This window comes from Dendrobates tinctorius, unplaced genomic scaffold (genome assembly GCF_039654945.1).
Source record: "Dendrobates tinctorius isolate UK_male_01 unplaced genomic scaffold, ASM3965494v1 ptg000056l, whole genome shotgun sequence".
NCBI lineage: Eukaryota > Metazoa > Chordata > Amphibia > Anura > Dendrobatidae > Dendrobates > Dendrobates tinctorius.
The window spans coordinates 20,388,830-20,414,835 of NW_027361724.1; the positions used below are offsets into that span (position 1 = coordinate 20,388,830).

Consider the following 26,006-nt stretch of genomic DNA (forward strand, 5'->3'; position numbering starts at 1 on the left):
ACAGGCCAAGAAATAAGGGGACCCATTTCCACCTCCACAGTAGATGAAATTGTGCGTTATGATGAGTTATTGGGCTGATCATTAGCGTAAAGACAGAATATAACATTTCTCCACAACAGCACCATTAACATAAGGCATACATTTAGAACTAGCTTAACATTTCTATTACCTGTATGCCCATATTTATAGGTCATATACTTCTCGGGGGTGACAGATTCTCTTTAAAGCATAAACACAAATATATTAATTCTTATCTATCTAATAGGATGACAACAGCTGTCCAGACCTGCATCCCACCACAACAACCACTCTGGAGTAATCCCCGGAGAATGAAATCTATCAAGATCCCTGCTGCAGACTTACAGCAGGAATCTGTGCAAGAATACTGAAAGCTCAGAGAATGTGAGAGGAGAGCTGCGGTGAGCTTACCTGCAGCTGTGCAGGACTTGAAGCAAATGAATACCGGGGAGTGGCCGAAGGCAGAGTCAGACACCGAATAGAGGCGGTGACCGGCGATGCCAGAAAGTAGTTTGAACGTACCGAAGTCAAGCCAGGAGGTCGATGAGGTGCCAAAGGGTTAAACAGAGAGTGATCAGGACGTAGCTAAATATCAGAAAATCGGAGATAACTGTACAGTACCAATGGGGCAGAGTGGTGGGAAGTCAGAGGAAGAAAGCCAAAGGTCAGAGCCAGAATAGACAGTAAGCACAGAATCACAAGGCAAGGCACAGAACGAGAAAACAGACCGGATCATACACTGAGAGACAATCAGACAAAAGAGTATGCAAGCACACCACGGGGTCAGACACAAAGCCAAGAATGAAAGTATCACTGACAGGAAACTCAGACAGGAGCAGGTACATATAGCCCTCCCCAAACCAACTGGAGGCCACAAAATTAACCCTGAGAGGACGGGATAAAGACATCCCGTCCATAGCTATGACAGAAATCATCCTCAGTGACAAAGCAAGTGGCTACGCATCTCCCTTTGCTCTTAGGATATTTACTCATCTAAGAGCGCTGCTCAAACTGTTGGGGTGCAGCTGTGGGACCCTATTTTCAGAGATGATGTCCTCCACCCAAGTCTCAAAAAGCTGAAAGGGTCTTCAGGAGAGATGGGTAGTTGAGCTAGGCTATCAGACGGTCACCTCTGTAGCTGTAGTGTCATCCTTCCTATGGTTCCATTCAGGGGTGGACAGGAGCAGAAATGTTATTGGTGCAACTGAACATAGGCCAAGAGATAAGGGGACCCATTTCCACCTCCACAGTAGATGAAATTGTGCATTATGATGAGTTATTGGTCTGATCATTAGCGTAAAGACAGAATATAACATTTCTCCGCAAAAGCACCATTAACATAAGGCATACAGTTAGGACTAGCTTAACATTTCTATTACCTGTATGCCCATATTAATAGGTCATATACGTCTCAGGAGTAACAGATTCCCTTTAACGCATTAACACTCATATATTAATTCTTATTTTTTCTAATAGGATGATGACGACAGCTGTCCAGACCTGCATCCCACCACAACAACAACTCTGGAGTAATCCCGGGAGAATGAAATCTATCAAGATCCCTGCTGCAGTATTACAGCAAAAATCTGTGCAAGAATACCGAGAGCTCTGAAAGTGTGAGAAGAGGGCTGTGTTGAGCTTACTTGCAGCAGAGCAGGTCCTGAAGCAAGTGACCACCGGTGAGTGAACGGAGGCGGCATCAGGCGCCGAGTAGCGTCAGTGACCGGCGATGGCGGAAATTAGATAGATCATGCAGAAGTCAAGCTAGGACGTCGGCGAGTTGCCAAAGGGTTAAACACAGAAGGTGGTCAGGACATAGCCAAATGTCAGAACACCGGAGATAGCTGTACTCTACAAATGGGGCAGACTGTTGAGAAGTCAGAGGAAGCAAGCCAAAGGTCAGAGCCAGAATAGACAGTAAGCATAGAGTCACAAGGCAAGGCACAGAACGAGAAAACAGACCAAGTCATACACTGAGAGACAATCAGACAAAAGTGTATGCAAGCACACCAGGGGTTCAGACACACAGCCATGAATGAATCTATCATTGACAAGGGAACTCAGACAGGATCGGGTAAATATAGCCCTCCCCAAACCAAAAGGAGGCCACAAAATTGACCATGAGAGGACGGGATAAAGAAATCCCATCCATGGCTATAACAGAAATCATCCTCAGTGACAAAGCAAGTGGCTATGCATCTCCCTTTGCTCTTAGGATATTTACTCATCTAAGAGTGCTGCTCAAACTGTTGGGGTGCAGCTGTGGGACCCTATTTTCAGAGATGATGTCCTCCACCCAAGTCTCAAAAAGCTGAAAGGGTCTTCAGGAGAGATGGGTAGTCGAGCTAGGCTATCAGACGGTCACCTCTTTAGCTGTAGTGTCATTCTTCCTATGGTTCCATTCAGGGGTGGACATGGGCGGAAATGTTATTGGTGCAACTGCACACAGGCCCAGAGATAAGAGGACCCATTACCACCTCCACAGTAGATGAAATTGTGAGTTATGATGAGTTATTGGGCTGATCATAAGCGTAAACACAGAATATAACTTTTCTCCACAACAGCACCATTAACATGAGGCATACAGTTAGGACAAGCTTAACATTTCTATTACCTGTATGCCCATATTAATAGGTGAGATACATCTCGGGGGTGACAGATTCCCTGTAAAACATAAACACACATATATTAATTCTTATCTATCTAATAGCATGACGACAGCTGTCTAGACCTGCATCCCACCACAACAACCACTCTGAAGTAATCCCCGGAGAATGAAATCTATCAAGATCCCTGCTGCAGTATTACAGCAGGAATCTGTGCAAGAATACTGAAAGCTCAGTGAGTGTGAGAGGAGAGCTGCGGTGAGCTTACCTGCAGCAGAGCAACAACTGAAGCAAGTAATCACTGGGGGGTGGCCGGAGGCGGAATCAGACGCCGATTAGCGGCGGTGACTGGCGATGCCGGAAAGTAGTTAGATCGTGCCGAAATCAAGCCAGGAGGTCGGTGAGGTGCCAAAGGGTTAAACACAGAAAGTGGTCAGGACGTAGCCGAATGTCAGAAAACCGGAGACAGCTGTACCGTACAAATGGGGCAGAGTGGTGGGAAGTCAGAGGAAGAAAGCCAAAGGTCAGGGCCAGAATAGACGGTAAGCACAGAGTCACAAGGCAAGGCACAGAACGAGAAAACAGACCGGGTCATACACTGAGAGACAATCAGACAAAAGAGTATGCAAGCACACCAGGGGTTCAGACACACAGCCAAGAATGAAAGTATCACTGACAGGGAACTCAGACTGGAGCGGGTAAATATAGCCCTCCCCAAACCAAATAGAGGCCACAAAATTAACCCTGAGAGGACGGGATAATGAAATCCCGTCCATAGCTATGACAGAAATCATCCTCAGTGTCAAAGCAAGTGGCTACGCATCTCCCTTTGCTCTTAGGATATTTACTCATCTAAGAGCGCTGCTCAAACTGTTGGGGTGCAGCTGTGGGACCCTATTTTCAGAGATGATGTCCTCCACACAAGTCTCAAAAAGCTGAAAGGGTCTTCAGGAGAGATGGATAGTTGAGCTAGCCTATCAGAAGGTCACCTCTGTAGCTGTAGTGTCATCCTTCCTATGGTTCCATTCAGAGGTGGACAGGGGCAGAAATGATATTGTTGCAACTCCACACTGGCCAAGAGGTAAGGGAAACCATTTCCAACTCCACCGTAGATGAAATTGTGCATTATGATGAGTTATTGGGCTGCAAAGGACTCATATACTGTTCTTGCATAGGGGTCCTCTTCTATCTGTGTAAGTCAGTGGCTCCAAAGTATAATTAATTTCCTGCAATGAGAATCACATCACATTAATAATTTCCAGGCAATCAAGCTCAATACAATCAATCCTATAACTACCACTATGGGGTTTAGCAAAGTTGAGATTACCGTGTATACTCGAGTTTAAGCCGACACGAGTGTAAGCCGATGCACTTAATTTTGCTTATTGACTTGAGTATAAGCCGGGAATGCAATGTCCCCTCATCCCTGTCCTGCTATGTGTGGCTCTTTCCCCTCCTACTATGCACAGCTCGGCTCCCTGTCCCATCCTTCTATGCATTGCTCAGCTCCTTGTCCTTTCCCGTGCTCCCCTGTCCTCCTCCATGCTCCTCAGTGCTCCCCCGTCCTCCTCCGTTATCCCAGTCCTCTGCCATGCTCCCCCTCCTCCTCTGTGCTCCCCCGTCCTCCTCCATGCTCCTCATTGTTTCCTGTCCGTCTCAGTGCTCCCTCTGCACTCCTCTGTGCTCCCTCGTCCTCCTCAGTGCTTTTCGTTCTCCTCAGTACTTCACCCGTCGTCCTCCGTGCGCCTCTGTGCTTCCCATGTCCTCCTCAGTGTTTCTTCCGTCCTTCTCGATGCTTCCCTCTGTCTTCCTCTGTGCTCCTCAGTGATTCTCCTGTCCTCCTCAGTACTTCCCCTGTTCTCCTCCGTGCTCTTAAGTGCTTCCATGTCCTCTTCAGTGTTCCCCCGTCCTCCTCAGTGCTTCCCCCATCCTCCTCAGTGCTTCCTCTGTCCTCCTCAGTGCTTCCCCACCCTCCTTCTTGCACCTCAGTGCTTCCCCTGTCTTACTCAGTGCTTCCCCATCTTCCTCAGTGTTTCACCCATCTTGCTTAGTGTTTCACCCATCCTCCTCAGTGTTTCACCCGTCCTCCTCAGTGCTCCCCCCGTCCTCCTCAATGCTCCCCCAGTCCTCCTCATTCGTGCTTCCCCCGTCCTCTGCCATCATACTCACCCTCCTTGTGTGCTCCCCTCATCCTCCTCAGTGCTCCCCCAGTCCTCCTCATCCATGCTTCCCCCCATCCACCTCCGTCATACTCACCCTCCTTGTGCCATCGCTGAACGTCCCTGCATCCTCCGTTGTCCTGGGGCCGGCAGCTTCTTCCTGTGTTGAGTGGTCACATGGTACTGCTCATTAAGGTAATGAATTTGCCTCCACGCCTATGGGAGTGGAGTCGCGTCCATATTCATTACCTTAATGAGCGGTACCATGTGACCGCTCAACACGGGAAGAAGCTGCCTGCCCTGGTACAATGGAGGATGCAGGGACATTCAGCGATGGCATGAGGTGGGTGAGTTTGATGTCCCAGCCACTGGCTCCTGCTGCCGCTCCCCCGCTGGCTTTCTGCAAAATGACTTGCATATAAGCCAAGGGGGGGCATTTTCAGCACAAAAAATGTGCTGAAAATCTCGGCTTATACATGAGTATATACGGTATATTGTTTATCCCAACTCTGATAGACCCCATCCAGAAAAAGGGATTCCATCACTCCTTGCATATATCTCTAGCTTTTTGTTGCAGCTCCTTTACTTTATCCATGTTTTTCTATTGAATCATATGCATCTTCAATCCAGGAGCAGCATTCCTCACCGATAACAGCACAAGTGCCCCCTTCAATCGCTAACAGGTAGTCAAGAGCCATTCTCTTCTGAATGGCCACCATCCCCTTTCGTTGACATCAGAAGTAGAAGCTAATGGGGGCACAACCAACAACCAAAACATTTGATGAAATGACAAATAAGAGCCAATGTGGGTGGGGCCAACAGCCATAGCATTCTGTGACATCATATGACGCATCTAATGGGGGCGGAATCAACAATCCCAACACTCTAACACAGGGGTCCTCAAACTATGTCCCGCGGGGCACATGCAGCCCGCTGAGGACATTTATCTGGCCCCTGGGCCCGGCCGACATTGATCTTCACAACAGTTCAATGCCGGCGGGCCCTGTAATTTCGGGTGGAATGACGAGACAGCAAAGGAAGGCAACCCATATGCAGCACAGACGACGTGATTGTCATTATGCCACCTGCACGGCCTGATGTGACGTCACGCCGCCTGTGCTAGAAGAAGACGGAGTCAGCGTGCCTCTTCAGAGCAGCGGGGGACATAGGTGAGTACTGTTAGGTTTTTTTTTTTAAGTTGGGTCAGGTCTATGCTGCCTATTGGGAATATTTGCCTGCCTGTTAGTAGCATTTATCTGCCTGTTGGGGACTATGCTGCCTATTGGGGACATTTACCTGCCTATTGGAGACATTTACCTGCCTACTGAGATCAATGCTGCCTATTGGGGAAAATGCTGCCTATTGGAGACATTTACCTGCCTGTTGGGGACAATGCTGCCTTTTGGGGACATTTACCTGCCTATTGGGTACAATGCTGCCTATTGGGGACTATGCTGCCTATTGGGGACAATTACCTGTCTATTGGGGACAATGCTGCCTATTGGGGACTATGCTTCCTATTCGGGACATTTACCTGCCTATTGGGGACATTTACCTGCCTATTGGGGACCTATGCTATCTATTGGGGACATTTACCTGCCTATTAGGGACCTATGCTGCCTATTGGGGACATTTACCTGCCTATTGGGGACATTTACCTGCTTATTGGGGACATTTACCTGCTTACTGGGGACCTATGATGCGTATTGCACTTTATATTTCATTGAATATTGATATATTTGATCTTTTCATTTTTTTATTTTATTTTGCACTTTTCCAGTGAACGAGATATTGGAGATATACTGAGGAATACATATGCGATTATAGTATATATTTAATTGGGTCCAATTTATTGTTATACAATTGTCCCTACCTGCACATTGTTTTTAAATTGATTTTAAATATACAATTTTTACCACTAATATAATAAAAATTATTGAATTAATTATATCCTGCTTGGTCTTTTCTGGTCAAGGGGTCCTTTGGTAGATTGGGATTTGGCTTCGATTGAAGTGCATTGCCCAATATACTAGGCATCAAACAATATGAATCCTACCAATGTGGGGGAATATTTGAATAGTTTCACTACCTATGGCGCTAATATGTATATACACCGGTGTTGTACAAGAATTTCCCAATATTGGTTGGATTTATATTTTTGATTTAGACTACATATTACTATAATGTCTCAATAACATCTGACAATTCCATAATTGTCTCCAGGTTACATGTGTTCGTTTTACAGGATATAACTTTAATCTCCCAGATTTGGATGATTCTATAATAATTCATGGCCTTAAAATCAAGAAGTCGTCATGTTCCAGTTATGGCTGAGGGAATTCTCTCAGTTATAAGTGTTCTATGGACCTGATGAGCAAGAAAGTCAGAAACCAATAAAATGTGATGGATAATCGGGAAGTCATTGTCATTTCTGTACTTGGAGATAAATCCTGTCACATCCTATATATCCCTTTACTATTGGAAGAAATGCTGTAAAACTAGGACATCACCTAATCTGAGGGGTTCACTATTTGTTTTGGACCTGCTTGTATCATATAGAATAAAGACTCCTTAATGAATAAAAAATAAATGAGAAATAGATGATAGAAGAGAATGAAGGACAGAACAAGAGAAAACATAGAACCGACTTACCTGTCTCTCCACCGTCTGCAACTGTCAAATGGAATGTTGGCTCTGCAGCTCCTTACACAATGTGTGTGTGTGATGTCATAATGCAAGGGGGTGGAACCAGAAACCACAACATTCCGTGACGTCATCAGCAGGAGCAACAGTTGTTATTTAACCCCTTAATGACCGTCGATACACCTTTTAACAGCGGTAGTTAGACTACTTTCACATTTGCGCCGTTTTGTGCAGTGTTTCGTGCACACATAAAACGCAACCAAAAACACTTGCAAACGCATGTAAACGCAGCGATTTTTTTATGCATTAGTGTGCGCATGACGACAAAAAAACGCAGCGTTTGTATGCGTTTTTGCATGCATTTGTATTTTTATGCGCATGCGTTGTCTAGGTGTCACATTTCACAGGAGGAAAATCCTTGAAAAATTCTTGAAACAGACTCCACCAATGGGACACCAGTGGGCATGTGTCATGGGAATTCTTTATGTATACCTTGTTTACAGCTGAATTCTTCAGATTTGGTTACTTTTTCCTTTGTGAAAATGGATCTGCGTTGGAAGAGTTTTCACTTTAACTTGGATCTGGACATCGTGCTGGCTCAGGCTTTTGCATTTGCTTGCCAGCAACAAAGGGAGAGAGAGACAGCGAAGACAGCAGCAGGGGCGTTTGTGGATACATCCGATTATTGAACTCTGGGAGAGCCGTGGAGCGTACCACACCCTCTGCAACGAGCTCCAGGGAAACCCAGCGAAATTTAGTAACTATACCTGGATGTCCCAAGAAAGCTTCATGGATTTGCTTGCTCGTGTTCAAGAAGCCATCTGGAGACAGGACACAGCTCCGTCATGCAATTCCTCCTGAGGAATGGCTCCTGGTCACATTACGGTACGTGATATTTACAAACCAATGCCTGCATAATTTTCTTTGTTCTGACATGTACTATTCCAAAGCCTGCAGAATTATTGTTCTGCCATGTACTAAACAAAAGCCTGCAGAATTATTGTTCTGCCATGTAGTAAACAAAAGCCTGCAGAATTATTGTTATAACACACAAAAAAAACCAATGAATGATTATTACGGCAAAAACTCAGAGCAATATTAATCAACCACAGCAGAATTAGTTTAAATTGCCAAAATATACAAATTTTATTAAGCACAATTTGCTACACAAAATATCCAAACATTACAAATTGTTCACAGATGACAAAAAAGGATACTGCTATCCAAACAGGGAGCCATATTGCACGTTTGCCCATAAACAGCATACACTGTGACTATTTAATTCAAAGCAGGCATAGCCTGTATACAATTGTAATGAGAATTAATCATACAGTGGGCCACTAGTTGGTACAGACAACACCCATAATTGTTAAATTCATGTATACTGGGTAAGCATATTTAAATAAAAGGAAAAATTCCTTAATTAAAACAGGCACAGCCTATATTTAAATACATGGAGACTCTAATCTCAAAAATATGCCACCTATCTATTTGTATATACCACACCTAACGGTGATATAGTGGTGTGCAGCCAATTAGATGAATGTAATAAGGAGAAACTCCCAGAGAAAGGGCACTTACATGTTTGTTAGTGTATGATGCTGGCTTCCCCGTCGCCCCAACGCGCGTTTCGCTTCTCTGTTTGGCAGATTCCTGGCTACTGGAGAGACCCTGTCATCACTCCACTTCCAGTACCGAATTGGAATATCCACCTTGTCGGGAATGGTTGCGGACACCTGCCGGGTTTTGTGGGACGTTCTCTGTCCAGAATTTATGTCCCTGCCAACCGTGGAAAAGTGGATACATATCGCTGAAAAATTCTGGACAGTCTGCAATTTCCCCAACTGTTTGGGAGCGGTGGATGGGAAACACATCCGGATAATCAAACCCAAAAGAAGTGGATCGGAGTACTATAACTATAAAAAGTACTTTTCTACAGTACTCATGGCCATTGCAGATGCAGACTGTCTGTTTGTTGCAGTGGACATTGGGGCATTTGGCTGTGGGAATGACTCCCAGGCTTTTAAGAACTCGGACATGGGCCGGAGGTTGTATGGCAACCATTTCAATGTCCCCATGCCACGGCCTCTTCCCCACACAGAAGGTCCACCACAGTCATTTGTAATGGTTAGGGATGAGGCATTTCAAATGTGCCAAAACCTGATGAAACCCTACTCCAGCCGGGACCTGGACCACACCCAAAAAATCTTTAGTTACAGACTGACCAAGGCCCGAAGAACTGTAGCGTGTGCTTTTGGTATTCTTGTCTCCAGATGGCGCATTCTCGGCACAGCCATTAATCTTAAACTGGAAACAGTGGATGAGGTGGTGAAGGAGTGTGTGGTTCTTCACAATTTTGTTATGGCTAAAGATCATCCTAACTTTGAACCCGATGAACCTGCTGCAAACTCATTGCCTGAATTCACACAGCTCCCTCACAGGTCATCAGTTGAAGTTGGCTAAATGAGGGACCAATTTGCGGCCTACTTTATCTCTGATGTAGGACGTGTGGAATGGCAAGATCAAATGGTGTAAAATTGTTTGCTTGTGTGTATGTTACAAAAAATCTGTTTTGATACCTGTACTGAGTGCACTCTGTTTTTATACACTCCAATACAATAATCACCTGCCCAGGTGTCCCAGTGAATTTATGATACTGTGTTTTGTGCACCATGAATTTACTAGGACTCCAGGCCAGGTGACTACATACACACAAGTTGTATGACCTGTATCATCTCTACATTTTGTGTTCAATGTGCAGCAATGGTGTAGATAATACATATTTGTATCACATGGCCTGATTTAACAAATAGTGATTTTGGGATGCAATAGCATCCTTCACTCTTTATGACACCTGACCATCTGAGAATAAATATTAATATAGGATCTCCACTGTGGCTTTAGTATGAACGCAGACTGGAGAAATGATAAAGTTTATAAAACATCTACAATCCCCAGGCCTGGTGTCATGGTGAAGTTATCACATCTGGCCAGGTTAATACACATATGAGTTAAACTCCAGCATCGCTCCAGTCTGCGTGCAATAGATAATGCAAACTGAAGCGACGCTGCAGGTTAACTCATGTGTATTCACCTGCCCAGGTGTGAAAAATAGTTATGATACGAGGCCAGGGTATTGTAGATATGACGTGTATTTTCTCCATCATCTCTTCAGTTTATTCACCACACACTGAATAGAGGATGTGGTTAATTACAAGGTATATCTAGAATCCCCGGCCTTGTGTCACAAAGGGTGAAATGATGATGGTAAAAACACCATCCTCAATTCACTCTTTATGATACCTGGCAAGGTAACAATAGATATGCCTTGCACTCAACACCATCCTCTATTCAGTCTGTGCAATATTAGCAGACTGAAAAGACTGGTGGTGAAAATACAAGTCATATATTTGTGTTTTTGACTACACATATCTTCAGGAATGACACAAGAAACGTGTCATTAATGGAGCTATGTGGTGGCAAAAACACAATGTATGGCGCAGTGTGAGTACGGCGCAGTGTGTGTAGGCGGTGAAAAAAACATTAATCAAACAGTATTAGGGGAAACCAGGCTTTGAAATTTATTTAACCCCTTCACTACCAAGGGTGGTTTGCACGTTAACTACCGGGCCAATTTTTACAATTCTGACCACTGTCCCTTTATGAGGTCATAACTCTGGAACGCTTCCATGGATCCCGGTGATTCTGACATTGTTTTCTCGTGACATATTGTACTTCATGTTAGTGGTAAAATTGCATTCAAATAACTTGCGTTTATTTGTGAAAAAAACGGAAATTTGGTGAAAATTTTGAAAATTTCGCAATTTTCCAACTTTGAATTTTTATGCCCTTAAATCACAGCGATACGGCACACAAAAAACTTAATACATAACATTTCCCACATGTTTACTTTACATGAGCACAATTTTGGAACCAAAATTTTTTTTTGTTAGGAAGTTATAAGGGTTAAAAATTGACCAGCGATTTCTCATTTTTGCAGCACCATTTTATTTTTAGGGACCACTTCACATTTGAAGCCACTTTGAGGGGTCTATATGATAGAAAATACCCAAAAGTGACACCATTCTAAAAAATGCACCCCTTAAGGTGCTTAAAACCACATTCAAGAAGTTTATTAACCCTTTAGGTGCATCACAGGAATTTTTTGAATATTAAAAAAAAAAATGAACATTTAACTTTTTTTCACAAAAAAAATACTTCAGGTTCAATTTTCTTTATTTTACCAAGGGTAACAGGAGAAATTGGACTGCAAAAGTTATTGTGCAATTTGTCCTGAGTACGCTGATACCTGATATGTGGGGGGGAACCACTGTTTCGGCGCATGGCAGACCTCAGTAGGGAAGGAGCGCCGTTTGACTTTTTCAATGCAAAATTGGCTGGAATTCAGATCGGACGCCATGCCGCGTTTGGAGAGCCCCTGATGTACCTAAACAGTGGAAACCCCCCAAGTGACCCCATTTTGGAAACGACCCCCCAAGGAACTTATCTAGATATGTGGTGAGAACTTTGAACCCACAAGGGCTTCACAGAAGTTTATAACGTACAGCGGTACAATTAAAAAATCATATTTTTTCCACAAAAATGATCTTTTCACCCCCAATTTTTATTTTTCCAAGGGTAACAGGACCCTAAAAGTTATTGTGCAGTTTGTCCTGAGTACGCTGATACCCCATATGTGGGTGTAAATGACTATTTGGGCGCATAGCAGAGCTCGGAAGGGAAGCAGCGCCATTTGACGTTTTTGGCTAGAATTGAGATCGGACACCATGTCGCGATTGGAAAACCCCTGATGTACCAAAACACTAGAAACCCCCCACAAATGACACCATTTTGGAAACTAGACCCCCCAAGGAACTTATCTAGATGTGTGGTGAGCACTTTGAACCCCCCAGTGCTTCACTGAAGTTTATAACGTCCGGGCGTGAAAATAAAAAAATCGTATTTTTTCCACAAACATCACCTTTTAGTCCCCATTTTTTTATTTTCCCAAGGGTAACAGGAGAAATTGGACCCCAAAAGTTGTTGTCCAATTTGTCCTGAGTACGCTGACACCCCATATGTGGGAGAAAACTACTGTATGGACACACGTCAGGGCTCGGAAGGGAAGTAGTGACGTTTTGGAATGCAGACTTTGATGGAATGGTCTGTGGGTGTCATGTTGCCTTTGGAGAGCCCCTAATGTACCTAAACAGTGAAAACCCCCCACAAATGATCCCATTTTGGAAACTAGACCCCCTGAGGAACTTATCTAGATGTGTGGTGAGCACTTTGAACCCCCAAGGGCTTCACAGAAGTTTATAATGCCCAGGCATGAAAATAAAAAAATCGTATTTTTTCCACAAACATGATCAATTAGTCCCCAATTTTTTTATTTTCCCAAGGGTAACAGGAGAAATTCGACCCCAAAAGTTGTTGTCCAATTTGTCCTGAGTACGCTGATACCTCATATGTGGGAGAAAACTACTGTATGGGCACACATCAGGGCTCGGAAGGGAAGTAGTGACGTTTTGGAATGCAGACTTTGATGGCATGGTCTGCGGGTGTCATGTTGCTTTTGGAGAGCCCCTGATGTACCTAAACAGTGGAAACTCCCCACAAGTGACCCCATTTTGGAAACTAGACCCCCTAATGAACTTATCTAGATGTGTGGTGAGCACTTTGAACCCCACAGTGCTTCACAGAAGTTTATAACGACCGGGCGTGAAAATAAAAATATCGTATTTTTTCAACAAACATCATCTTTTAGTCCCCAATTTTTTTATTTTCCCAAGGGTAACAGGAGAAATTGGACCCCAAAAGTTGTTGTCCAATTTGGCCTGAGTACGCTGATACCTCATATGTGGGAGAAAACTACTGTATGGGCACACGTCGGGACTCGGAAGGGAAGTAGTGACGTTTTGGAATGCAGACTTTGATGGATTGGTCTGCGGGTGTCATGTGCGTTTGGAGAGCCCCTGATGTACCTAAACTATTGAAACTCCCCACAAGTGACCCCATTTTGGAAACTAGACCCCCCACGGAGCTTATCTAGATGTGTGGAGAGCACTTTGAACCCCCAAGTGCTTCACAGAAGTTTATAACGCCTGGGCGTGAAATTAAAAAAAACATTTTTTTCCGCAAAATTATATTTTTGCCCCCAATTTTTTATTTTCCTAAGGGTAACAGGAGAAATTGGACCCCAAAAGTTGTTTTGTAATTTGTCCTGAGTAGGCTGATACCCTACATGTGGGGGTAAAACACTGTTTGGGCGCATGGCAGAGCTTGGAAGGGAAGGAGCACCATTTGACTTTTTCAACGCAGAATTGGCTGGAATTGAGATCAGACGCCATGTTGCCTTTGGAGAGCACCTGATGTGCCCAAACAGTGGAAACCCCCCAATTATAACTCCAACCCTAACCTCAACACACCCCTAACCCTAATCTGAGCCCTAGCCCTAACCCTAGCCCTAGCCCTAACCCTAGCCCTAACCCTACCCTAACCCTAGCGGGAAAATGGAAATAAATACATTTTCTTTTAGTTTTATTATTTTTCCCTAACTAAGGGGGTGATAACGGGGAGTTTGATTTACTATTTATGGCGGTTTTTATGTTTGACGGCTGTCACACGCTAAAAGACGCTTTTTATTGTAAAAGTAGTTTTTGCATCACCACATATTGAGAGCTATAATTTTTCCGTATTTTGACCCACCGAGTCATGTGAGGTCTTATTTTTTGCGGGACGAGTTGACGTTTTTATTGGTACCATTTTCGGGCACGTGACATTTTTTGATCGCTTTTTATTCCGATTTTTGGGACGCAGAATGAACAAAAACCAGCATTTCATGAATTTCTTTTGGGGGGGTGCGTTTACACCGTTCCGCGTGCGGTAAAATTGATAAAGCGGTTTTATTCTTCGGGTCAGTACGGTTACAGTGATACCTCATTTAGGTCGTTTTTTTATGTTTTGTCGGTTTTTTGCAATGAAAACAATTTTATATAAAAAATAATTATTTTTGTATCGCTTTATTCTGCGAGCTATAACTTTTTTATTTTTTTGCGGATGATGCTGTATGGTGGCTCGTTTTTTGCGGGACAAGATGACGTTTTCAGCGGTACCATGGATATTTATATGTGTCTTTTTGATCGCGCGTTATTGCACTTTTTGTTCGGTGGTATGATAATAAATCATTATTTTTTGCTTCGTTTTTTATTTTTATTTTTTAAGGGGTCCGCTAAAGGGGTTAACTAATGGGACAGATTTATAGGGCAGGTCATTACGGACGCGGCGATACCAAATATGTGTACTTTTATTTTTGTTTTTTTTATTTTGAAAAAATGGATTTATTGGGGAATATTTTTTTTTTTTTTTACTAATTTATTTAGCGATTTTTTTAAAATTATTTTTAACGCTTTTTTTTTTTTTTTTTTTTTACTTTATTACCTTGTCCCAGGTGGAACATCACTGTCCTGTGACAGATCGCTGATCTGTCACATCACAGATCACTGTGACAGATCAGCGATCTGTCACAGGCATTGCTGCAGACTTCCTCATGCCTGCGCTTTGCAGGCACTGAGGAAGCCAGCTTCCTCAGGCCCCCGAAGGCCCCCATCAACATCTTGGATTCGGGGGCCTGGAGGAAAGGAGCCCCCCGCAGCAGCGCTGCACATTGCGCTGCTGTGGGGGGCTCAGGGAAGCACGGAGGGAGCCCCCTCCCTGCCGATGCTTCCCTTTAACCCCCGGTACACCGCGATCGCGTTTGATCGCGGTGTGCAAGGGGTTAACGTGTCGGGGGCGGTCCGTGGCCGCCCCTGACACATTGTGCCGGGTGTCAGCTATGATAATTAGCTGACACCCGGCCGCGATCAGCGGCGCGCACCACGTGGGCGCCGCTGATCATGGTGACGTAATATTCCGTCCATGGTAATTAGGTCCATGGTCACATGGACGGAATATTACGTCAATTGTAGGTAAGGGGTTAAAAAGAAAAAATTAAAACAACTTTTTTTGGAAATGACATTTGGGGGAACATGGTGGAAAGTTGGGGGTGTAGAGTGGCGAGGAATGGCTGGAAGGTTAGGAAGGGGTTCTAGGGGAAGGGGCGATGAAAGTTGGGGGGAAAGGAGCTCAGGGATGGAAGTCGAGGCAGGTGAGTCACAGTGTCAGGTGAGGGGGGAGGGACAGTCAAAGTTTTCCTCTTTTTGTGTCTCCTGTGATCTTGTGTCGTGCCTGGACCTCCTGGAGCTGGGTGACTGCCTTGACGTGGTGGTGGCAGTGGTGGTCCAGACAGGAGCTACACTTACCATGGTGGTGGCGGGGGAATGTCCAGCAGCACTCGGCCTTGCGGTGGTGTAGTGGTGTCCAGTTTGGCTTGGAATGCAGGTGGCCGTGCGGTGGTATGCAGCAGAAGCAGGTAGTGAGGTGAAGCGAGTCAGTGGTGGCACAGTTGGAAATGACACCACTGACTGCTGCACGTACTGACTCTGCTGCATAGCTTGCAAGAAAGCAGTGTTGCAGTCCTGCAGGACAGTCAGCTGTAGATCAGGACTAAGGTGTTCCGCCATGGCCCGTTCAATTTTGCTGTAAAAATGGTGCACTGGTCTGTTGAGGTCGGCTTCCAGACGGTCAAGGCGACTGTTGACAGACTGGAAGCGGTGGTCCATGTTGTTAAAACCGCTTTCCACTCTGTGTGATAGCACCTTGATGCCATTCTGAAAAAGTGAGCTCTAGTGAAGGAACTCGGGCATGACATTCCTGTCCGAGGCCCTCTGCCGCTGGTGGGAAGTGCCCTCAAAACCAGTGGCAGAGACCTGGGACAGGGGAAGACCTGACATACCAGCTTCCTGGTCTCCAGTTGTCTGTGTTGCCGACCTGCAAGCTGCTTCCTTGCTGTTGGATGACTGGGATATTGGACCCCCTGGCTACAAATACCAGCCCGCAGCCGCCCTAGAAATGGCGCATCTATAAGACGCTTCAATTCTGGCACTTAGCCCTTCTCTTATCACTCCTGTGTAGTGGTGGGATATGGGGTAATAAGGGGTTAATGTCACCTTGCTATTGTAAGGTGACATGAAGCCTGGTTAATAATGGAGAGGCGTCAATAAGACGCCTATCTATTATTAATCTTATTTTAATAAAGAGTTAAAAAAACACACACATAAGAATAAAGTATTTTAATTAAATAAAACACAACACCGTTTTCATATTTTTATTGCAAGCCCAGATCCAAACAACACCCTCGATCTCCTATAATGAAAAGTAAAAATAAACCAACCATATACTCCCTGTCCAATGCAGTCCAATTAATAACGAGTGTCCCAAGACGATCTCCCCTATAGAACAGTGACATCAGGTGATGTCACTGCTCTATAGGACCTTCCAGTGATGAACTGACAGGAGACAATGCCTCCTGCAGTGCATCACTGAGGTTACCTGAGTTCAGGCTCTCACTTTACAGCAATGCTGCATGAGAATTAGGGTTACGGGACCTCTTTCCCGGCGGCGGAGGCATACACAGCGGAGGATTGCCTCCGCTGTCAGTTCATCGTGGGAGCCCCTGTACAGCACTGACATCACCCGATGACAGTGTTCTACACCAGAGATCGTCGTGGGACCGTCATTATTAACTGGACTACGGCGGAAAGGTAAGTATAGGTTGGCTTATTTTTTTAGTTTTATTAAAGGAGATGAGAGCTTCGGGGAATTAGGTGATTGGTAAGTATGTACTCTATGTTATGCTGTATGTTATATGTATGTTCTGTATTTTATATGTTGTATGTTCTGTATGGGTTTTTTTATTTGTTTTTTTTTACATTCAACACATTAGCCGGATGATGGGACTACTACTGTCCCATCATTGGCTAATGTGTCACTCACTGTCAGTGTAGCAGGCATAGCCCGATGGGACTTGTAGTCTCATCGGATTTTGCCTGCATACAGACCCCCCTGGCAACCCCCGCACAGCCCCGGCAACACCCGCAGGCCCCCCCCCACACACACACGCACACAAGACACCATACACGCACACACTCTGCCCACACTCTTCCCCCTCCCGATCTGCAGCGTTTCATCCGCAGCAAAACCGCAAACTTTTTTAGGCCTGCGTTTTTGCAGCGGATGTGCCTGACTCAATGCAAGACAATGGGTGCAGAAAAGCTGCAGATCCGCACAAAGAATTGACACGCTGCGGAAATGAACCCGCAGCATTTCCGTGCAGATTTTTCCGCAACATGTGCACAGCCTTTTTTGTTTTACATTGAATATAATGGTACTGTATGCCGCAGGAGAATCTGCTGCAGATCCGCAGGGCCAAATCCGCTGCGGATCCGCAGTAGAATCCGCAACGTGTGCACATACTCTTAAAGTACCCCTGTGATTAGGATTGTGCACAGTAACTTACAGACAGTGTCAGGTCGGCGCCGTTATACTGATTAGGCCGGGGTCCTCCCAGGATTAAGGGGAGGAGTGCTCTCTGTGGGCCAAGAGGAAGGAGTGGTTAGTTAGTCTGCGGAGGGTGAAGTGTGCAGACGTGTAGAGAGAAGCTGGAGGTTGAGCTGAGGAAAGAGAGCTCCCTTACAATGAGAGCGCATGATCTGGAGCCTGGTCTCCATGGCTGTATGGGCACTGATGGTCCTGCATCAGATACCAGAGGAGTAAGAGGCTGTAAATGCCCTACCCCCATCAAAGACTCGGAGGCACAACAGCACACAGTGAGCCAGGAGAGGAATAGCGGCTACAGCTGTCTGCCATACGAGGAGTGAGAGTAGAAGAAAATTGAGAGGAACTTCAGTGTAAGTCAGTACTAGGAGTACTTCATTCAAATAAGCGCTAGGAAGGAGACTGCACAGCCCTTTTGCTGAGAGAGAATTCTGAGCTGCTTCCAGGCTAGCCCGCTCCGATACTCTCAGTAATCAGGACCCTGGACTGCAGTTACCAAGTAAAGGTACAGAAATTGCATCCCGCTGTGTCTTGTCTGCTTCCTACCTTTCCGGCACTGCTACATCCCCGTGCCAATCACATCTACACTGCCCTGGGACTACAGCTTCACCTGTGGGGAGATTTTACATCTCTGCTGTGCCCTACTATCAGTCCCAGCGGATCTGCATGCAGCGTCGGCTTAACACCTCCCTTGCCAAGCACCACAGGTGGCGTCACGAACTATTCATCTAACTACATTCCACCATTACATTCCCCCATTACTTGGGTGCCCAGGGCCACGGACCGGGTCACCGCTGCTGTGACACATCCCGCTGACACCGACCCGGTACCGAGTACCCCACAGCACTAGGAGGGCGACCCAACTTGTGTCACAAACAGGATGACGGAGCCCGGTACCCCCCGGGTCCTGTGTGCCATAGACTGTGTTTGTGAAAAAGACTGTGTGTGAAATTGACGCCAATTGCCGCGCTGCTTGGCGTGCGCGGGAAGAAAGGGGTGGGCCTTCGTGGGCGGAGCCTGTCACAGAGCGCGAAGAACTGAAGAGCCGCGCAGGAAGAGAGGAGAGCGCCCGAGAAGAGGATAAGCTGAGGCCTACAGCTCGGAGCATCGGGCCTGCGAAGCAGCCGCCGGTGAGCTCACACAACCCCCGGCCCTGGCAAACGTTAACTAAGGGGGAAGAGAATGTCCGCGCCACACAACGATGCGGACGCCGTCGCCAACCCTGCAGCACCGCCAGGAGGAGCGCCCGCCGCAGTGGTCCCCATAATGCCGCTGTCTATGCCCTATATACCTGGAGCGGCCTGGCTACCGCAGTACTCGGGTGAGTCACATACCCTGAGTAAATTTAAAGAGAGACTGTGCAGTTTGTTTAAAGTATACCCTCTGTCTGAAAGCCAGAAAGTGAATATCCTGATTGAACAGCTAACAGGTGCAGCGCAGAGAGAAGTGAAAGCCTGGCAGGACACTGATAGAGACTGTCAAAAAGATTGTAGCCAAGCTGAGAAGCACCTTTGACACTCACACTGCAGCTGAAATCAAGATTAGGTTCTTTGGCTGTAAACAGAAGGCGCAGGACAGTATCAGGGTCGTCCAGCGCCCCTGAGGCGCCCAGCGATCACCTACCACCAGGAAGCCACGTCTTTCCCTTCCATCCCTGTGGAGGCTGATGCCCGGACTCTGGATAAAGATCCAACTGAGGAGCTGCATCTTCAGGTCCAGGAGTTGACCAAAGAATTGGCTGCACTTACTAAAACCGTGCAGTCTCTGCAGGTGTCTTTCAAAGAAAAGGTCCAGCTTGCTTCCAGTCCAGAGGATGTCCCGTGGCTCCGAAGGAGGAGAACCCCGCCACTTCGAGGAAGGAACAACGATCTCTATAACCAGGACGGACGTCCCATCTGTCGTCGCTGTTACAAGGTAGGTCATCTTGCATGGTACTGTCCTTTAAACGAGCAACCCTTGGGGCAGAGGGCCAACCCCCAGGAGTAGGACCAGCAGGCCCAAGGAACTGGCGAGCCAAGTATGTGGGAGGGAGGCCGATCCTTCCTGTGGTGATTGACGGCATCCCCATGAACGCTTTGCTGGACACTGGCTCCAAGGTGACCACTATGCCGTATATTTTGTATAAGAGATATTGGGCTGACTCTGAACTCACCCGTGGCCCAACTGATGAGCTGACAATAGTTGTCAGTAACGGTCAGACTTTGCTGCAGATTGGATGTAAAGAGGTTACTGTTAAAGTGGGTCGGGTAGAGCTGAAATCTCAGGGTCTGATAGTTGTTGATATTGATCGACGTGAATGTAATCCCATGATGACTCTTGGTACCAATGTAATTGAAAACTGTCTGTCCGAGGTTATTGTCTTGTTGCAACAGGTGGCTGAGACTGCTGGCTCCGGAGAACGAGTCCTGCAGAAGGAGATCCGAGCTCTGATGCAAAGACAGCAGGTAGAACTCTCTGGCGGAGAAATTGGCAGTGTCAGAGTGAGTGATCCCTTCCCCATTGCATTACCCCCCAGGTGTGAAATGTTGATATGGTGTCAGGCAGCTATAGGCCTCAGAGGGAGAGATTACCAGGCATTGGTAGAACCAGTATATTCTGATAGCAGGCCCACTGTCCTGACAGCCAGAGGAGTGGCTGATGTACGTAAGGGGAGAGTACCTGTACGCCTTTTGAATTGTGGGGAAGAGGAGGCCACCATACCTCGGTACGCCACAGTTGCTAAGCTGCTCACTGTTAATAACAACTCATTGCAGGCAGCAGAGCCCTTGGTCTCATCCGATCAGGTGGAGGACAATGGCTCCGTGAAGCAGCCAGAGGAGTGGTGCCAGCAACTGCAGGTGGGAACTGACTCTACACCTTCATACCAGAGAAATAGGATTTACAGGGTGACACAAGAGTATGAGTGGATGTTCAGCAAACACCCACTGGATTTTGGGCAGGCAGAAGGGGTTCAACATCATATCCCCACTGGAGACCATCCACCCATAAAGGAGAGGTACAGACCTATATCCCCGAACAAAGTACCAATGTGCTAAGAGTATGTTGAAAGAGATGAAGGAAGCAGGGGTTATCAGAGACAGTTGTAGCCCATGGGCAGCTCCCATAGTGTTTGTGAAGAAAAAGGATGGTACCATGAGAATGTGTGTTGATTACAGGAAAATTAACAGCATTACACATAAAGATGCCTACCCATTACCTAGAATTGAAGAGTCCTTAGCTGCACTTAAAACTGCTAACTACTTTTCCACCTTGGATCTCACTAGTGGGTATTGGCAGGTTCCCGTGGCAGAGGCAGACAAGGAGAAAACCGCATTTACCACTCCAATTCAATTATATGCCGTTTGGGCTCTGCACTGCTCCAGGAACATTTCAACGGCTGATGGAGTGCTGCCTGGGACACATGAACTTTGAGACGGTCCTGTTGTACCTGGATGATGTCATTGTTTTCTCCAAGACCTATGAAGATCATCTGGAACACCTGGCTGAAGTGTTTGAGGCTCTGTCCAATTTTGGCCTGAAGGTGAAGCCTTCTGAATGCCACCTCCTGAAGCCCAAGGTACAGTACCTCGGTCATGTGGTCAGTGCAGAAGGTGTGGCACCAGATCCTGACAAGGTCACAGTCATCCGGGACTGGACGAAGCCCAGCAACCTCCATGAAGTACGTCAATTCCTTGGACTGGTAGGCTACTACCGAAGATTCATCAAAGGCTTTACTGAAATAGCCACCCCTATGCAAAATCTTCTGGTGGGGCAGTCCTAAAAGAACAAACAGAAAAATTCCACCTTTGAATGGACTGAAGAGTTGGAAAGGTCCTTCACCAGATTGAAGATGGCTCTCACAGGTGATGAAGTTCTGGCCTACCCAGACTATGAGAAACCCTTTGTACTGTACACCGATGCCAGCAATGTGGGATTAGGAGCAGTACTGTCGCAGGTACAGAATGGAAAAGAAAGAGTGATCTCCTACGCCAGCAGGAAGCTGCGCCCCACTGAAAGGAACCCTGACAACTACAGTTCTTTCAAGCTGGAGTTTCTTGCCATAGTCTGGGCTGTCACTGAAAGGTTCAAGCATTACTTAGTCTCTGCCAAGTTTACTATCTTCACGGACAACAATCCGTTGACCCACTTGGACACTTGAAAGCTAGGTGCACTGGAGCAGCGATGGCTCGGCTGTCTAATTACGAGTTCACTATCAAGTACCGAGCAGGGCACAAGAATGCCAATGCCGATGCGCTGTCCAGGATGCCTAACCTACCAGATGCAGGAGAAGACCCTGAGGCTCTTGAAGAAATAGAGCTACCTCCGTTCCACAGGCCACTGGCGGCCCAACGTGCTCAAGGAGTGAGGAACAGACAGTCTGGCATAAAGGAGGTCACTCTGAATCCGTTGCCCCATCATGATTGGGCAGAAACGCAAGATAGTGACCCTGCAGTCCGCCTGGTGAAGGAGCTACTGTCGCGAGTTGACTCACGCCCAGAGTCAGATGCTCAGCAGTTGTGGAAGGAGAGAGGCCAGCTGTTTATCTATGAAAGAAAGCTGTGTCAGAGGAGTATCAATGCCCGTGGTTTGGCAGGTTGTAGTCCCGAAGCGAGAGGCATCAATGGTCCTGGAAGCATACCACAATGGAGCTGGACACTTTGGATGGAAGAAGTTGGAACTATTGCTCCGGGAGAGGTTCTACTGGGCTGGTATGAGGAAATCCATTGAGAGGTGGTGCCGGGAGTGTGGACAGTGTAACCTGCGCAGAAAGGATCGAGACAGCCAGAGAGCTCCTCTACAGCCAATCATCACCAAACAGCCACTTGAGTTGGTAGCCCTGGACCATGTGAAGCTGGTTCCAAGCCGGTCAGGCTACATCTACGCTCTTACCATTGTGGACCACTACTCAAGATTCCTGGTAGTTGTGCCTGTCAAAGATCTAACTGCCAGGACAGCAGCCAGAGCATTCCAACAACATTTTTGTCGACCACATAGGTATCCTGAGAGAGTGCTCACTGATCAAGGTCCAGCTTTCGAGGCAGAAGTGCTCCATGAATTCTGTAGCTTGTATGGTTGTAAGAAGATCCAGACAACACCGTATCACCCACAGACCAACGGCATATGTGAGAAGATGAACCAGGTGGTGATGGACCTCCTGAAGACTTTGTCCTTGGAGGAGCGAAATCTGTGGCCAAAGAAGTTGCCAGATCTGGCAGACCTCTACAACCATATACCCGTGAACTCCACCAACTATACCCCAGCTTACTTAATGAGAGCAAGACCTGGTAAGCTGCCTATTGATCTGGGTATGGGAGTCCTGACCCCTGGAGTAACGTCACCAGATGCTGACTGGGACATGGAAAGGCAGCAACAGTATAGAAGAGTTCAAGAATGTGTGGAGAAAAGTCTAGCCCAGGCAAGACAAAAGCAGGAGAAGCTTTACAAGCAAAATGCACCTGCTGTCCCTTTGTCGCCGGGAGAGCAAGTCCTGAAAAGAAAGTGAAGATTGCACAAGTTGGATGATAAGTGGGAAGCTGAACCTTATACCATTATGCCCTCAAATTTTGATAATACTAAGGTGTGCCTTGCTAGTAAGGATGGAGGAGAGACCACAGCAGCGGTATCGAGAGATCATTTGAAGTTGTGCCCTGACCAGTTAAAAGAGAGAAAAGAAGAGCCAGATAACAACCAACCCATAGTGGAAGAAAAGAAGGTCAGCACAATACTTAGAGAATTCCCTGCGAACTGGACTAAAGTGAATGATGCAATAGTGGTGCCAGTGTTGATATTTCCTCAAGTGGTAGCCCAGGAAGAAGTGACTCAAGAGAATCCTGAAGATCAGGAAAACCAGGCAGCAGATGACACACCAGCAGTGGAGCCAGAGAACCCTCGCCCTGCCAGTGGTAAACCTGTATTGCCCCTGGTGAGTCTAAGAGTCCATAGGAGAATGCTGCCCAGTTTACCACCCAGTAGTGTATCCAGTACATTACTCACTACACCAGTCTTACGAAGGTCTACCCGTATCACACAAGGGATACCGCCCCTTAAATATCGTATATAATAGAATAAATGTAAATACTGAAATTGTTTGTGTAAATATGTAACTGTTTTCAAGTTTGTGCCTACAGGTAACCTGTAAGAGTTCCCTTTGAATTTTTATGGACACTGAACCACAGGACTTGTGTGTGGTCAAAAACTTTGATTGTAAATAATTTACCATTTGCCAGGAATAGACCATAGACATTGATGTTTGTGGACTTGTCATCACAGCACCATTTTTGAAACACTTGGTTTTGGTAACTTTTTATTTTTAAATCTTGTACAATTCCTATTGTTTAACTGTTATGTATTATTCATGTTTTTCTTTGTTCAGCCCCAGAGTGCTGACTTTCACTAGGGGGGAATGTGGCGCCCCCAGGAGTATGGTCGCCACACTGGCTTTGCCTTCCTCCAGGGGAGTGTAATGCCAGGCTTGGAGGCAATGATGGGTCTCTCCAGCAGTTTACCTATACATGCAACACAGTTCCACTCCAGGCCAGCAGGGGGAACTCTGAACCAGGATTAAGGAGAAGAGTGCTCTCTGTGGGCCAAGAGGAAGGAGTGGTTAGTTAGTCTGCGGAGGGTGAAGTGTGCAGATGTGTAGAGAGAAGCTGGAGGTTGAGCTGAGGAAAGAGAGCTCCCTCACAGTGAGAGCGCATGATCTGGAGCCTGGTCTCCACGGCTGTATGGACACTGATGGTCCTACAGCAGATACCAGAGGAGTAGGAGGCTGTAAATGCCCTACTCCCATCTAAGACTCGGCGGCACAACAGCACGCAGTGAGCCAGGAGAGGAATAGCGGCTACAGCTGTCTGCCATACAAGGAGTGAGAGTAGAAGAGAATTGAGAGGAACTTCAGTGTAATTCAGTACTAGGAGTACTTCATTCAAATAAGCGCTAGGAAGCAGACTGCACAGCCCTTCTGCTGAGAGAGAATCCTGAGCTGCTTCCAGGCTAGCCCGCTCCGATACCATCTGTAATCAGGAACCTGGAGTGCCGTTATCAAGTAAAGGTACAGAATTTCACCCTGCTGTGTCTTGTCTGCTTCCTACCTTTCCGACACTGCTACATCCCCGTGCCAATCACATCTACACTGCCCTGGGACTACAGCTTCACCTGTGGGGAGCTTGTACATCTCTGCTGCGCCCTACCATCAGTCGCAGTGGATCTGCATGCAGCGTCGGCTTAACACCCCCCTTGCCGAGCACCACAGGTGAAGTCGCGAACTATTCATCTAACTACATTCCACCATTACATTCCCCCATTACTTGGGTGCCCAGGGCCACGGACCGGATCACCACTGCTGTGACATATCCCGTTGACACCGACCCGGTACCGAGTACCCCACAGCCCTGGGAGGGCGACCCACTGACCCCGGCAATGGAAGAGATGGAGAAAATAATTAGCATATCTCATCCAATGCCATACGCTAGTCTGACCCCGGCCTTACACTGATACCTGGGGATGAAATCCGTCTTGTGCTACTTGTGTAAACTTTATTTTCAGTTTTAAGTTAAAGCGACCCTGTCAGCAGTTTTGGCCGATGTAAGATGCAATCACCTTGACCATGAATGGCCAATATGGCTTCTTACCTGCCGCCTCCCTTACGCACCAACCTGTAAAGGGAAAAAAGCCACCCCCTTCAAAATAAAAGCACTACACCTAAAATTATTTTGGATAATTTTGGCCACAGCAGCCAGTTTATTAACAAACAATAACATAAAAACATTTTTAAACAATAAATATTACTATGCAATTTTATATGCATAAAACATGAGGGGAGGGTTCTTGGAGCTTCCGAAAGATCTGGCTTAACATTTGGCAAACCAAAAGAACTTCAACCACCACTTTACCCTCAGCAGTACACCACCAGCTCGAGGGCACCATACATCCCATTCCGGGAAGACTAACGACCAACCATCTCCCAGGGTAAAAACCCCATCCAGAGCCCATAACCAAATTCCAGATCAACCCACACAATTTTAACTCTCCGGATTTTTACTTAGAATTCCTTCCCTGCTGAATTAGCGTCAACTCCAAGAACCCCACCCCCCACCCACTCTGCCACTGTGACAAAACAACTGCCAACATACCTCTATATATATCCGTCTATTAGCTTCCGTACATA

General features: G+C 46.4%; 1 long non-coding RNA gene across 1 annotated transcript in view; it reads left to right on the forward strand.

Moving 5' to 3' along the window:
* The first annotated feature begins 1,327 nt into the window (after positions 1 to 1,327).
* Positions 1,328 to 26,006, forward strand: part of LOC141091832 (uncharacterized) — a 75,758-nt gene continuing 51,079 nt past the window's right edge. Inside the window, exon 1 of the long non-coding RNA XR_012232598.1 lies at positions 1,328 to 1,697. This is a non-coding gene — a long non-coding RNA (uncharacterized lncRNA). The remainder of the gene's footprint in view (positions 1,698 to 26,006) is intronic.